This window comes from Lygodium microphyllum, unplaced genomic scaffold (genome assembly GCF_053477565.2).
Source record: "Lygodium microphyllum isolate KBCC unplaced genomic scaffold, Lygodium_microphyllum_v1.1.10 scaffold_85, whole genome shotgun sequence".
NCBI classification, from domain to species: domain Eukaryota; kingdom Viridiplantae; phylum Streptophyta; class Polypodiopsida; order Schizaeales; family Lygodiaceae; genus Lygodium; species Lygodium microphyllum.
The window spans coordinates 281,727-297,356 of NW_028229568.1; the positions used below are offsets into that span (position 1 = coordinate 281,727).

Below are 15,630 nucleotides of genomic sequence, written 5' to 3' on the forward strand. Positions count from 1 at the left end.
ACACAACAAGAAAGAGTTCGCCCCCAGAATGGAGAAGGTCCAAATAGAGCAGATGATTACCAATGCCATCAACAAAGTCAAAAAGGAGTATGACAACGGACTGAGCATAGTGAACAAGCAGCTGAACGATAAGATTAAAAAGCTGGAATTGAAGATAGAAGTCAAAGATGGTGAGATTCAATCACTTAGGCAGCTACTAACTGACATTCAACTCAGCCCCAAGCTAGAGGAAGGAGAAATGCAACCTAGCATGACTGAGGAGCTCACCCGTATCAAAGAGGAAGTACAACAACTCCAAAAAAAGGAGGAGAAGACGATGAAGGAGGCTGTTTCTTGGGTAGAGATGCTCAAGAAAACCCAACAGTAAGTAGAGGAGGTGGAGCAATGGATTCAAATTGCAAAGAAGGGGGAACACCTAGCACACACACCTGCAACAACCATAATCAATGACACATTGGAGGAGGAACAAAAAAGGAAAATCAGAGCACTCCATGTTCGGGTGACAAGGCTGAAGATACATGAAAAAGTGGATGAGGACACCAAGGTGCTATACGCGTTAATGAATATTAAGAAAGATACGCATGTCTCCGCTTGGAGAGTAGGCAAGAAAAGCACAGCAGGGGAAAGCTCAAAAGAGCATCCACTCATTCTCCGCTTCCCCACCATGGAGGCTAGGAGAGACTTCCTAGCTCAACGTCGTACATTTAAGGGGACCGGTGTGTTTCTGGGTGACGACCTCACACCAACCCAACTAGCCCACATGAGGGAGTGCATGCCAAAAATTAAGGCAGCCAGGGAGAAGGGCAAACTCGCCTTCTACAAAGGAGGGAGAATTGTACTCATGGAGAGGCGCCACAAATGACGGTGTGATACCTATGGGACCAGCCTTGCAGTGGCAATTTGGAATTGTAATGGAGCCCTCTAATTGGATGTGGGAGCTTTTGAGGAGACATTCAGAGGGAGAGATATAGTGTTCTACTCGAAGACACATCAGGGACCACATACTACACTTCCACGGGTGACAGGCTATAGGTGGGAGTCAGCTTGCAGGACGGAGACATGCACAGACAACAGTAATCAGGGGTCGGGAGAAGTGGCCGTGTTATTCAGGGAGGAGCTACAGCAGATGATCCAGGTAGTTCGCAGAGATGAGCAGGCCAGATACATGTGGGTGAGAGTGCATGGTGAGGAACGCACTTTGTATGCCCTGATACGCCCCACCCAAGGAGCAATCACCATATGTGGTTTTGGATGAGGATATTTGGGAGTTCTCAAAGGAGGGAGAGGTTATCCTACTAGGAGACTTTAATGCCAGGACAGCCTCCCCATCAGGTGTCTTTCTTTGATGCATTTGAGGAGATGCTACAAGAGCAGGATGTGTCAGAGCTACAGCTGGAGAGGACATCTCAGGATATGGGGGAAGTCACCGAATATGGGAGATACCTTGTGGAGACGGGCACAGCACACAAGTTGGCCATTCTCAATGGCCTGGCTAGATACCCTCTATCCGGCATCTTCACATGTTATCCTCACCGACACGGTGCCAACACAGTAGACTATGTTCTTGCCCCATCAATCCTGATATCTCACATCTAGGACCTCTCAATATCCCCACGCCTTCTCGGAGTTGCAGTGGATCATGTCTTCCTATCATTCACCATCGACCTCCAATTCACTCACACGTAAACCCATCATGCAACTCCCCGACACCCGAGATACCTCTTTTCCAGAGAGACAGAGGATATCTATGAGGCGGAGATCCTTAGATTGTTACATGATGCAGACCCTAACGTTCCATTACAAGGGCTAACTCAGTAGTTCAGTGAGGCCCTACACATCACTACAGGTTAGCCTTCCCACACTCATGACTCACACAGAGAGCCTCCACCGGGGTGACACCTCAGAACAGCCGGTATGATGATGAGTGCCGTGAGACCAGAGCACGGCTACAAAGAGAGATAGCACTAGGGTTCACTATCCACAGACAAGCACAGATACTCTTTAGACACCTCACACGGTGGAAGAAGAGAACATTCTTGGCCCAGCTAGAGCGAAACCTGTATCAGTTATTCTTGAGCCACGACTCTAAAGAGGCTTGGAGGCTTTTCAGAGAGCATTGCCCGACCACACCTATTACGTTCACCGTTGTATGGGAGGAGTATGCAGCTAGTCTTTATACTGTGGAGGGTCAGCCACCTCTTCCTGACCCACTTGAGCCTTGTCCAGAGAAGACCACTTTCTTTATAGAAAGTAGGGTCCGAGAGGCCATTAACAAACTTAGCATAGGAAAGGCACAAGATCATGATGGATTAGTAGTTGAGCACTTGATCCATGCTAGAGATTTGGTGGCAGGATTCCTAGCTTACATGTTTAACAGAGCCATATGTGAAGGCCTACCAGAAAGCTAGAGCACGAACACTATTGTGCCTATCCTCAAGTCAAGGGACCCTACTCTACCCAGTAACTATCGGACTATCATGGTTTGGCTAAGTTATATGCTTCCATCCTTGAGCATGAGTTAAGCAAGTGGGCAGAGAGGTGGGGTACAGGCTGGCTTTAAGAGAGACTTCTCCACATTGAATCTGTGAGAGTGCGCAACGGAAGAGGAAATACGAACACGGAGGGGGAGAGAGAGAGAAAGCAGAAAATAAGGAAGAGAAATCTGCACTGACTGAAATGAATGCTGAATACACTGAAATGGACTGATCAGTCCCTGCACGCAGCCCACAGCGTCAGTGAGGGCACCAGATCAGGCTGATGACGATGGCAGCGCCACCACGGGGGAGAAGGAGTGTCGGAATCTGCAAGAAGACAAGTGACCAAGTGGGGAGGGGGGCTGCCAATATATAGGCAACGGACAAACCCTAACCCTAACCCTAAAATGGGCGCAAACCCTAAAATGGGCGCAAACCCTAAAAGTGCCCTAAAATGGGCGCCCCACAACAGTGACCAAAAAGGTGGCCGGGCAGCCAGTGGCTGCCCACTAAAAGAGGCCAAAAAGAAATACACAACCTAAGACAGCCAGTCAAGAGTGACTAGCCTCCCCCATCATAACACATGACAGACATGTCAGAGCTCCTAATGTCCTCGTCTGACTCAGACTATGGCTCACAGGCAGGAGATGACAAGGCATGACAAACATGACTGCTAACACCCCCTCTCAAATCCTGGATGTGGCTGAAGGCCGAAGAGGAAATAGATCCTGGGGTGGCAAGAGGAATGCCAATGTGGATGAAGTCCGTCGATGTAGACTGCCGCTGAAGGAGCTCCTCACGATCCTGGAAAGCCCCCTCTAAAACACTAGGGGCCAGGGAATCCACAGCCGCATCACCGAGATCGTCCCCCTCTGAAAGGGATGGGGGGTACGAGGGAACCACCGGAGGAGAAGGTGGGGGATGGGAAGGAACCTGTGGAATAGAAGGTGCACAAGCGGGAACGGGTGTAGCAATAGACTGCCTCGGAGGACCCTGTATCAAAGAAGGGGAATGGAGCCTGTAAAGCCCGCGCTCCTGCCAACCTGTAGATAATACGGCTCCTGTAAGAGAATCCTCAATAACAACGGCATGCTCGGTGAAGATCACTCGTGTGCCAAGCCTCGTAAGGCCATAAACTGAGAGGAGGGGAAGGCCCAAGTCCGGAACATGTAGGGCCTGTGAAAGGAAGCTCGTAGGTCGGTCTGTAAACAAAGGCAATGTGCCAACACCACTAATAGGCACCGATAAAATGTCACCAACAGTGACTGAACCCTCTGATGGACGGAGATCCTGTAACAAATCACCTCGGGGAGTCATATGACTCGAAGCACCACTGTCCACTAACCAAGGCTGCGCAGAAGACACTACAGCCACAGAAGAAGGATCCTCCTCCAAAGCATGGATATAAAGGAACACTGACTCATGGGTAACAGCTGGTGTAGAGGTAGAAGAAGGCTCCGATATAGATCCATCCTTCGCTCCCGGACGAAGGTGAGGGTACTTCTTCCAGCATTTCTCCTCTGGATGTGTCCATTTCCCACAGTGTGGGCACTTCGGTCTCTCTGAATCTAAGTCAGAGTCTGAAGAACTGTCCTTCTTCTTAGCCTTTGACTTCTTCTTCTTCGTCTGTCCTCCCGAACCTGCAACAAAGGCTCTAGTGGAGTCGGATCCACTAGCACTGACCTCTCTGAGTCGCTCGTCATGCTCCAAGACAAGCGGGGATAGCTCCTCCCATAGAAGCTTCTCACGGGTCCTCGATGTAAGTAGGCTGGTGTAAAAGACATCAAACCGAGGCGATGGCAACTGAGTCAAGAGAATCATGGCCATATCTTCAGAAGATATCGTCCGACCGAGGGATGCAAGCTCATCCCTCATATCCTGTAATCTGTTGATGTGGTCCTTCATGGAAGGACTATCATCAATAGCGAGCATCCGCAACTTCTTTTCAAGAGATATCCGGTGGGCAAACGTCTTCTGCTGATAGAGAGACGCTAGCTTCTGCCACACGTCCGCTGCAGTCTTCAACCTGTGAACATGAACAAGGACAGAATCCTGCAAACTCAGAAAGAGGAAAGATCGGGCTCTAGAATTGAGCCGATCCCATAAGGCTGCACGATCCATAGATGTCCCATCTGAGGGATCCACCATAGGCCGGGGAATAGGAACAGAAACAAGCTCCCAAAGATCGAAGGAGTTCAAGATACACTCCACCTTGCAGGACCATAGAGAAAAGTTGGAGCCATCCAACCGGTCCTCTTTGGGCAGCTAAGGAAGTACGGATACCTGTACAAGGGGTACCAAAGGCTGCATCTTCGGCCCACTGGAAGGGGATCACCGAGATACATGAATAGAAGGGGGATGGGAACGAGGAAGAGACTCCATATGACGATCCTCGCGATAGAAATCACGCCTCCGTTCAGATGAATGTCGAGACAAAAGCTCATCATCTGAGTCATCAAAACCTGTAAACTGATGAGAAGACATCTTCCAATCTGCAAACACCAAAAAACAACAAGGGAAGGTTGCCGGTGCCGAAACACAAACACCAGAAGCTCCTGAGCTGGCCGCCTTGCACAGAACGCAAGGATGATGTCAAACGCAAATGCTGATGATGCAATCACCACAGAAAAACAGCCGCCTGCCTGAAAACGCAGCCTGGGAAGAAGTTGCCAGCAGGAAAAGAGCCGCCGGACGATGGAACAACAACCAGAACAGCAAGGCGCAGGCTGGAAGGATGTCGCCCAGCTGGAGGAGGGCCGCCCAGGCTGAAAACGCAGGCAGGAAGAGGGTGGTGATGACGTGGCAGCCACTGGAGAAGGCGCCAGCAGCAAACGCAAATTTGTTGACACCAAAACAGGCCGCCCTGATCAAGGAGATGATGCAGAGGATGACGCCTCAGCTGTTGGAGACGTCTTGACCAGCAAACGCAGAGTTGTGGGTGTTCTCCCGCGTAAAACTCAGCTCCGTGTACTCTCAGTTTGGCGATGATACCATGTGAGAGTGCGCAACGGAAGAGGAAATACGAACACGGAGGGGGAGAGAGAGAGAAAGCAGAAAATAAGGAAGAGAAATCTGCACTGACTGAAATGAATGCTGAATACACTGAAATGGACTAATCAGTCCCTGCACGCAGCCCACAGCGTCAGTGAGGGCACCAGATCAGGCTGATGACGATGGCAGCGCCACCACGGGGGAGAAGGAGTGTCGGAATCTGCAAGAAGACAAGTGACCAAGTGGGGAGGGGGGCTGCCAATATATAGGCAACGGACAAACCCTAACCCTAACCCTAAAATGGGCGCAAACCCTAAAATGGGCGCAAACCCTAAAAGTGCCCTAAAATGGGCGCCCCACAACAGTGACCAAAAAGGTGGCCGGGCAGCCAGTGGCTGCCCACTAAAAGAGGCCAAAAAGAAATACACAACCTAAGACAGCCAGTCAAGAGTGACTAGCCTCCCCCATCATAACACATGACAGACATGTCAGAGCTCCTAATGTCCTCGTCTGACTCAGACTGAGGCTCACATGCAGGAGATGACAAGGCATGACAAACATGACTGCTAACAGAATCACATCCTCACACTCAAAGCGATCATTGAGGAGGAAAGGGCCCATGGCCGACGGACCTACTATTGCTTTGTGGACTTCCGCAAAGCCTTTGACACAATACCAAGAGATAGGCTGATACATAGATTGCATGCCATGGGAGTACCAAAAGAGCTCAATTGGGGTATTTTGGCACTGTATGAGAGAGTTGTGGGCAGAGTCCGGACACCTAAGGGCCTTTTGGCACCTATTTAGTCCACCATTGAGGTGAAGTAAGGATGCCCCCTCTCTCCGACATTATTTGGCATGTACATTGATGGGATTGCTGATTATATTTCACAGGAAGGAGATAGAGAAGCTCCACTAGCTAGCACTTGATAGCTGACTCTCCAGAGGGTCTACAGAGACACTTGGATGCATTACACTCCTATACTTTGGACAATGGACTTTCAATGAACCTTGGTAAAACCAAGGTGATGGTATTTAATACTACACCACAATGGGTCAGGAGATCAGCACCTAAATTCACATATGGATCTGAGGAAATGGAGTATGTGGATTCTTATACATACCTGGGAGTCTTATTCACACGGCCCACCTTTTCTATGCGAGAGGTAGCAGACACTAGACTGACTCGCGGATACACAGCACTAGGTGGTTTGGAGAGGATGTGCTCACAGGTGCAATTCCAAGAACCCCGCACCAAGCTATGGTGCTTCGATACACTCGCCACATCCACACTACTTTTTGGAGTACAAATATGGGGGCCCAATCTTGACCACCGTAGCAAATCAGGGCGCACTTACGACAAATGGAGGTCGATGGAGAAACCCCTAGTGTCCATGATATCCAGGATTATCAAATGTAAGGCCTTAGTGCCACATGAGATCATCAGAGCCGGGCTAGCAACTACACCGAAACCCCTAGTGTCCATGATATACAGGATTATCAGATGTAAGGCCTTAGTGCCACATGAGATGATCAAAGCCGGGCTAGCAACTACACCGATTGTGGTAGAGGCCCTCACCCGATCGGTCGCATACATACATAGCCTATGGGACTTACTCAAACACAGATATGCACGGTTGGCCCTTGAGTCCTCCAGGCAACTTGCCAAATAGGGTGATACTTCATGTTGGTATGCACAGATGTCGGTCTGGTTCAAGCTACATGGCTTTAGTATGAACAAGTTACCCCCTTTCCAATACTCCCTTGATGCACCATCTCTTGATCTGAGCAGGTTAGAGATTTGCAAGATCATCAGGATGGATCTTACCTAGTTGGGATATCAAGCGGGCAAGCGGGCATGGTTGATGCCAAGGCAGGAGCTAGGGACAAAGATGGCTTTCTACTGTGAGCATTTCCTTCATACTACAGATGATGGATTTATTGTTCGCCCAAGATACATGGACACCCACCTTTCCCAGGGGATCAGATGTACTATTGGCCAGTTGCGCACCTCCTCACATCAGCTAGAGATTGAGACTAGCAGATATAGATCCATCCCACCTGAGAATTGCATATGCCAGATATGCCAATTAGAGCCAGAGACAGAGGAGTATTATATCTGCCGCTGCCCAGCGTATTATGAGGTCCGTGATCGTTTCCACTGTCTCTTTGGAGACGGATTTGGACCACTATCCAGAGTCACAGATTTTACCGATCAGCGATACCTTGGCCTCTTTCTTCTTGAGATACGACGGCTTCATGACATGCATCTCAGGAGTACACCTGCTCCAGGATATCGAGGCCCTTCACAGAGACAGCTCACAAACTTCTTTGCAAAGGAGACTCAGAAGACTTCAATATAGTTATACCCACAGACCACACGAGAGCCTCCTCTCCCTCAATATCTATTTTTCTCTCTCCTTCCATACTGCCACCATTCAGTCATAATCCCTTGAGCAAATTTCCAGCCATCATTCCTCCTCCACGTGATTGTCCAACCTTCACGACTGCTGCTATCACTCCTCTAGGTGCTCTAGCTTCTGGCGACTACTTTTCCTATTGCCACCTCCTGCCTACCATGACTCCCAGTGCTACGTTTGATACTCCACAGTCATCACCTCTCCAAATAGTCCAGCGCAGCTTGCATTTGATCTCCATCAGCGAGTTGACAGATACTTCAGTCCTCCTCCCTGCGATTGTTGTCCTCCAACTCAGGCGACATGTCTCCCTCTTCAAGTGACAGCTTCACATCTGCATTTGCAATGTGTCTGGCTGGTGCTTGCCTCCTTTGCAGCTTTCTTTGCTGACATCAAGTGTTCCAACAACCTCTCCCATCTGTGTTTGACAATTTTCTCACTTCCAACACTCTGACTGGTGGTCACAATACTTGGAATCCATCTCCAATGGACATCACTCTCCGACACTACTGCTCTACCCTTGGGCACTCTGTATACTTTTACGTTCATTTACAATATTCATTCACTTCAGAGTTGTGTTGTTTCTCTCTCCTTCTGCTTATGTTTGTTTCTGTGTTTGAGTTTTCAGTTTTGCTTTTAGGGTTTGAGTTTTGCACGTCTGTGTCTGCATCGTTGTGTTTCTATCATGGTCATACACTCTGTGTTTCCGCAGTGCAAAACCTAGCACCTACTCCATAGTCTTTTTCACATGATATTAGAACTAGTGCTCTTGTAAAGAATATCCTACAAATATTGTGGGGGCTTGGTTTTGTGACAACTCGTAACCAAATCACAATGTCTCAAACTCCTTGGGACCCTATGATGTCTTATCATGCTTCTCCATAATTGGAGGCCTTGAAGAGGAATAATGGACTCAGCGAGAAAGACGACATCCCACCTTCATTGTCACTTTCTTTGTGTTCTCTTATTCCAGATTTTAGTCTCATGGTTGAGAAGGAGTTTAAAGATTACTTGCACATCATGTGTAGTCAAACTTACGCTCCTCCTACCAACTTTGCTACTCCATCCAAACCGGTTGGTGAGCCGAGCAACCTCTCCGATCCTAGAGAACATACGACATTTGGGACAAATAGCAACCCATCTTCTTCATCTCAACCAAGTCTAATGTCAAGTTCGTACAACCGCTTTGAGTCGTATGAATCAAAACACTCTCCTGTTTCTCTTTTGGAGGCCTTGAAGAGGCATTATGGACTCGGCAAGAAAGACAACACCCCACCTTCACTTTCACCTTCTTTGTGTTCTCTTGTTCTAGATTTTAATCTCATGACAGAGGAGGAGTTTAAAGATTCCTTACACATCATGTGCAGTCAAACTTACACTCCTACTAGCTTTGCTACTCCATCCAAACCGGTTGGTGAGCCTAGCAACCTCTCCGATCCTAGAGGACATACAACATTTAGGACAAATGTCAACCCACCTTCAACTCAGCCAAGCCTAATGTCAGGTTCGTACAACCCCTTTGAGTCATATGAATCAAAACCCTCTCCTATTTCTCTTTTTGGTGTGCAAGATCCGGATGATTTTCAATATGTAAACTTCAATAGAGGGGCCTCTCAAAGCAATCATCCTTCATCACATATATTGACATCTTTTGTTTCATTTGAGGATGCAAGCCACTCTTCTCAAATCCTTTCCATCCCACCCTCTTCTAGCCCACACCTCAATTTCCTCTCCTTCATTCCAAAACCTAGGATTACACATAACTTCTACATCCCACACCCTACGAGTTGGATCCTGCATCTCCACTCCTATGTCTTTCTCTTTCTCCACACCGTATAGTACCTACCCTCATTGTTAGGGGAAATGCCACCCTTTAACATTGTGCCTTCCACACACCCAAAAGGGGCACTTTCTTTCATCCTCGGACAGTTGTGATGGGCATCCCTCTCCCTACCCCTGGACACTCACATCCCCATTTTGACCTTCCAAACGCAGGGGTTTCCCTCCTTTGCATACGGTGCATCGTCGCACATTCCTTGGGTCACTCCTACACAAGGATTTCCCTCTTCTACTCCCGGTGTGATTAACATGGCCATGCATAGTCAGTCCATGCCCACATTCGCATCCACTGTGTACCCTTTCCGCATGCACAGTGGGCACTTTGGAATTAATTCCCAAGTGTACTCCACTCCCCCATCCTATCCCCCCTATCCTCATTACACACCTTATCCATCTCTTGGAACTAAACTCTAGTTGCAACGGCCAAGAATGTCTTCATAATAAGACCTTCTACAAGTTTGAGTATTGATTCTTGTAGTATGCACAGCTACATGACCAAGTCCACAAGAAAACCAATAGTGGCAAGAACTTCCAAGATGCAAAGGCAAGCTAAACCAAGGGTGACTCCTCTTCTTCAAACGGAACCAAAGAAACAAAACCCATCAAGCAACAACTCCCTAAGAAAAATAGGTTTTGCACACGCTACCAAAGATTGGGCCATGTGGACGAGGAGTGTCGTACCAAGGCCCAAGGTCTTCCTCCTAAGAAACACCAGCAAACTACTACAACTACCTCCACTCTGACTGGCTATGCCTCCCATTGCTGCTCCATCTGCTCCTTTGGCCCTAGCAGCTGCTGGACATGTGGAACGCGGACAATCTCAGCGACCATTCTTCTCTATTCCTGAGCAGCTAATTAATTGATCTCCAAGTACCAATCCTATTGCACTTAACGCATCCACTTCACATTCACCTCCCCCTCTAGGACTGTCTCACCACCTCATGATGCATTTCATTAGAAGAGACCTGCTAGTGGGCATACGCGACGATGGTCACATCCTTACATTAGCTCCATCTTCGCACTCTTAGGTCTTAGGGTTATTGATTCAGACTCATAGGATTTTATCCTTAGCTTTCATTCTTAAGTCTTCTGCTGCATTTACTCATACATGCATACACATTTGCACCATTGCATTCTTCATTCAATTAGCTTTTCATTTCAATTTTATTTTGTTTTTCAGAGCATCTCCCTACTAACCTTTGTGCTTGCAGATCTTCCTCTCTTTTGCAGGGTTTTGTTTTCAATGTAGGGCTAATATGCACGTTTGCACCCTAGGCTAGAGACTTGAGATGCACACCGTTCCATTCATGGTTTCATCATTCTACAAGTTTTGCTCTTCTACCAACATGGAGGAAGCCCCTCTCGAGGTGGCTCATGCATTATCTCTTGATGCTATCATGGCAATGACTTCTCTCTTGTTCTTCCAATTGGGATGCTTCCTCACATCCTGGTTCTCAATACCACACGATGACCAACATCCGTCTCCTCTTCCTCCTATGGCATCAACATCCAAGGTTGAGGGGATTGCCACCCTTCTTAATAATCTAAAGGTTTTGGCACTTGTCTTCAACATCAGCCTCTGCTCCCCCCCCCCCCCCCCCCAATTGTACCTTCTTTTACATACATGATTTCATCATCTTTGTAAAGGGTGCTTGGGCAAGTGAACAACTTTCCTACTAAGTGGCATCTATTGCATGAGTATTTGACAGTATGTAGCATACTCATTGTGTAAAGTCCCACTAGACGGATCCTAAGTTGTTTCCACCAACAAATTGTATACCACACCACCATTACCTCATCACCCTTCCCTCATCATCGACACTCTCGAGTGGATGGATAGCTTGTCTATTTTATGATGGGTTGGACCTAGCCATCCCTTCTCATTCTCCCATATAGTAGTACACTTACTTAATCGACTACAAACCATCTCTCAAAACACTTTATTATTTTATTTTATTTTTTTTAACAGCAACAACAAACAAAGTTCATTGTAGTTCCATCCACCTTTGCACGACTTGGTAGGCCACTAGGCAACCGATGAGCACCCTTTGTCCTATGCCCTATCCTCTCTAGGGTGACTACTTGGACTCCCTTGGTAAGATAACCATTGACTTTGTAGTCTTGGTAGGCCACTAGGTAGCCACCGTGCACCCTTTGTCCAATACCCTAGCTACTTTAGGGTAGGGTGCCTTGGTCAAAACCGGATTGGCCTTCCTTTCTAGCCATGTCTTGGGCCTAAGAGGGGGTGTTGAGCTAAGAAATGCATTACATGCTGTTTAGCCTCTTCAACAGCCCCAAAACATGCTTATTTAAAGAAAAACCCTGAAACATGGCATAGTTCAAGAGAGTTTATTTAAAACCCTATATTCGGAGGATCCATCTACATCTATGTATTGACAGAATGCCCCCATTCAGTCATAATATCTTATGCAGATTTTTAGCCATTAGTCTTCCTTCACGTGGCTATCTAGCCTTCGTGATTGCTGCCATCACTCCTCCAAGTGCTCTAGCGTTTGGTGGTGACTACTTGTCTTGTTGTTGCCTCCTGCCTGACGTCACTCCTACTATTGCTTTTGACACTCCACTGTCATCGTCACCCTCTAGACAGTCTCCTGCAGCTTGCGTTTAATCTCCATCAGCTAGGCCACAAGTGCTCCTCTCCTCCTCCTACCTACATTTGATGTCCTCCAGCCCAGGCAACAACTCTCCCTCTTCAAGCAACAACTCCACATCTGTATTTGCAGATTATGGCTGCCACTTGCCTCCTCCATAGCTTTATTTGATGATGTCAAGTGTTCCAACAGCCTCTAGCATCTACATTTGACAATTTCCTCACTTCCAACACTCCGACTCGTCACCGGCAGTCACAGTACTTGGGATCCATCTCCAATGGACGTCACTCTTCGACACTCCTACTTTGCCCTTGGGTACTCTGTACACTCTTACATTCATTTACAGTATTCATTCACTTTAGACTTGTGTTCTTTCTCTCTCCTTCTGTTTGTGTTTGTTTCTATGTCTGAGTTTTGGGTTATGCTTTTAGGATTTAAGTTTTGCACGCCTATGTCTGTATCGTTGTGTTTTTGTCGTGATCATATGTTTGCTCAGTACAAACCCTAGCAACTACTCCACAATTTTCTTCACAATTACAACTTTTGCCTTTAGCACCAATTGATATTTTGGGGTCCTAGGTCCCACATTATGAAATAATTATCTTACATCTCACGTATACAAGTCACATTTGCACATTTTATTAGCTTTTAGTCAAATGCTAAGTAAAGCATTAAAATTTGACGTCCTTGTGACATTGAGTTTGGCTAGTATTGGTGTTCTACATATGTCAAAGTAGGATACACTCCTTTAGCATTCCTCAACTGACTCCTCTAAGAAGTGGCTGTCGGACAGCCCTCCACTCCTTGAGCATTTCTTGTATAACCTACCCCACATGCTCAGTTTGTTCATTGAGACCATTCCTTGTTTCATTCATTCTCATTTCATTCCAAATCTTTGAGTTCATTTCTTAGCCTTGTGGTTGTTCATACATCACATTTTCTCTACAAACCTTAGTATATCCTCGCATACTACACACATCTATAAGAAGGATTTCATCAATCAAAACTCTCTACATTCATTGGGATTGGTCTACTAGTGTCCTTTGCGAGCCCAAAGTTTTCACGAATTGTCCAATTGGTACAAATATTTGCATCATGTAAATATGTTGTGGTAAGCAATCCTCACCTTTCATTCTAGAGCAATGTTGTACCTTGTCAATATTGTAGACTAACCCATAGTTGATCATTCCTCCAGGATTACTAAACTCACATATTCATGACTCCTTTTGTTTATATGTACCAAACAAGAAGCTCCCAAAAGCAAAAGATGCCACCCAGGAATATCTCTGGAGGATCTCACTAGCTAATGCGATTTCAAAACACAAGTATCTCAATATCATCTCATCAAGTTCAAGTCATCTAAGCCTATCATCCTATGTATCTAAACACATGCTCAAACTAGAAGCCAATCATAGAAAGGCATACATTTTAAAGCCAACCATGTGATAAAAGACAAAGTTAGCCAAAGACTTTTATGCCTCAAACCCTTCAATGAAAGGGGAACTCTAGTAAAGGAGAAGATTGAAATTGTCCTTGGTGAACAATCATCGATGCTTCCATGACAATAGGATGTAAATACATTTCAATAATTTGGGCATCAATAGCTCCTGTCAAGGTTAAACTCTAAAAGAAGCCCTTAGCAAATAGTTTGCACAAAGCCTAGGATGCACATTAACAAAGCTAAGGCTCTTCCTAGAAATAATCACGAGCCAAGGTACAATAGCCCTTGTTTGTTTGCCGTTCCAGTACCAAATGAAATCCCTAATTATGTGTATCCCATGACCAATACAAAAGCCCAACTAGATATAATGTGCCAAATAGTAGCTAAAAGAACCTTGTCCTTTGCCGCCATTCTTTGCCGACAAGGAAGAGCTTTACTATGCAGTGTGCTCCAGTGCATCAACTCTTCCTAATGCTACCTCATACGTGGATTTTCAAATGATAGCCAAGACCTATCAATTAAAAAATTCAATGGCTATAGAATCTTCTAGATCTGAAGACAGGTGGAGTGATCCTATGGTGCCAAATGAATCTTGCCTCCTCTCCACAAGGAATGTCCTACTATCCAACAGACACCAGAAGGTCCTACTATCCAACAATAAGGAAGGCCTCAATAAGTTGCACCTTTTCCCCATTGCCTCTCAAGGGATGATAGCACATGGCTCAAATCATCTATTGGAGTGTCATTTGCCACCTTATTCTTTGTCTGTATCTTCCAGTCACTTAATTATGTTGCCATTGCCTAAAAGAACTCGAAAGTAGCGACTCTCATAGTTTTACTACTAAGACCACTTTCACTACCCAATTCCGAGGCTAATGATGTGCTCCACGCAAATGCTTTTCAAGTGACTATCTTCTCTAAAATGACCTGGGCTGAAGAGATCTAACAAAGTGTTCTTAAATGGCCCTATTAATATGTCATCAGTTTCTATGTCATGCTAGCATATACACCAATTTTCAGTTGAAGAGTCTAGCTTTTATATATGTGCGCTGTTCCAAAGTCTATACCAAAACTTTCTGGAAAATGGGAGAATATCCTCAGTCTCCTCAACTCTCTACATCTTCATAAATACCATCAGTTCTCAGCATCTAGACCATCTTGTACCAAGCCAGCTCATCATTGGAAGAGGATTCTGCTAAATGAATCTAATATAAGGGAAATCCATGCCAACAAACACTTCAGAATAACATATCATTGTATTATTCTTCCACTACATTCCTAAGTCAGTTTGATGGGTGTCTCCAATGCCAAAGAGCTGATTAAACAAAAATATGTGCAACACGCAAATAGAAAGGCATAAAAGGGCATCATCTAGCAGAGTAAAAACCCAAATGCAAAAAGATGTGTTGACTTTGTGCATGTGAAAAAGCCATCTAGGGCTTTGAAATCTAGTAAAATAATATGTCTACTGCTCATTGAGGAACATCAAATTTATTGTGAAATTTCAGAGTCTTTTTCATTGTTTTCTTGCAATCATTCAAACACTACGCCAATGATGATCTCTTTTTGATTTGCAAGCAGAAGGGTCATATGTAGCATAGCATTGTAAGAAGAGAAGTCAAAAATTTACAAAAAAGAGGGTACAAAATACAAAGAGAGGCCAGCCAAGAAATGTTTATGGTAACAATAAAACGGCATCAAGAGCATCAAAATCTAGCAGGGTAAGCACCCAAATGCAAAACCATGTGTAGAGTCAGTGGTTGTGAAAGGGCATCTAGGGCTGTGAAATCTAATAAGACAGTAAGATGCCTGTTGCTCATTGAGGAACATCGAATTTAATCTGAAATTTCAGAGTC

General features: G+C 45.9%; 1 protein-coding gene and 1 pseudogene across 1 annotated transcript in view; one reads left to right on the forward strand and one right to left on the reverse strand.

The window, feature by feature from the left end:
* Positions 1–15,630, reverse strand: part of LOC148008682 (uncharacterized) — a 115,976-nt gene that overhangs the window by 96,396 nt on the left and 3,950 nt on the right. The window lies entirely within an intron of this gene.
* Positions 251–1,596, forward strand: LOC148008683 (uncharacterized; annotated as a pseudogene).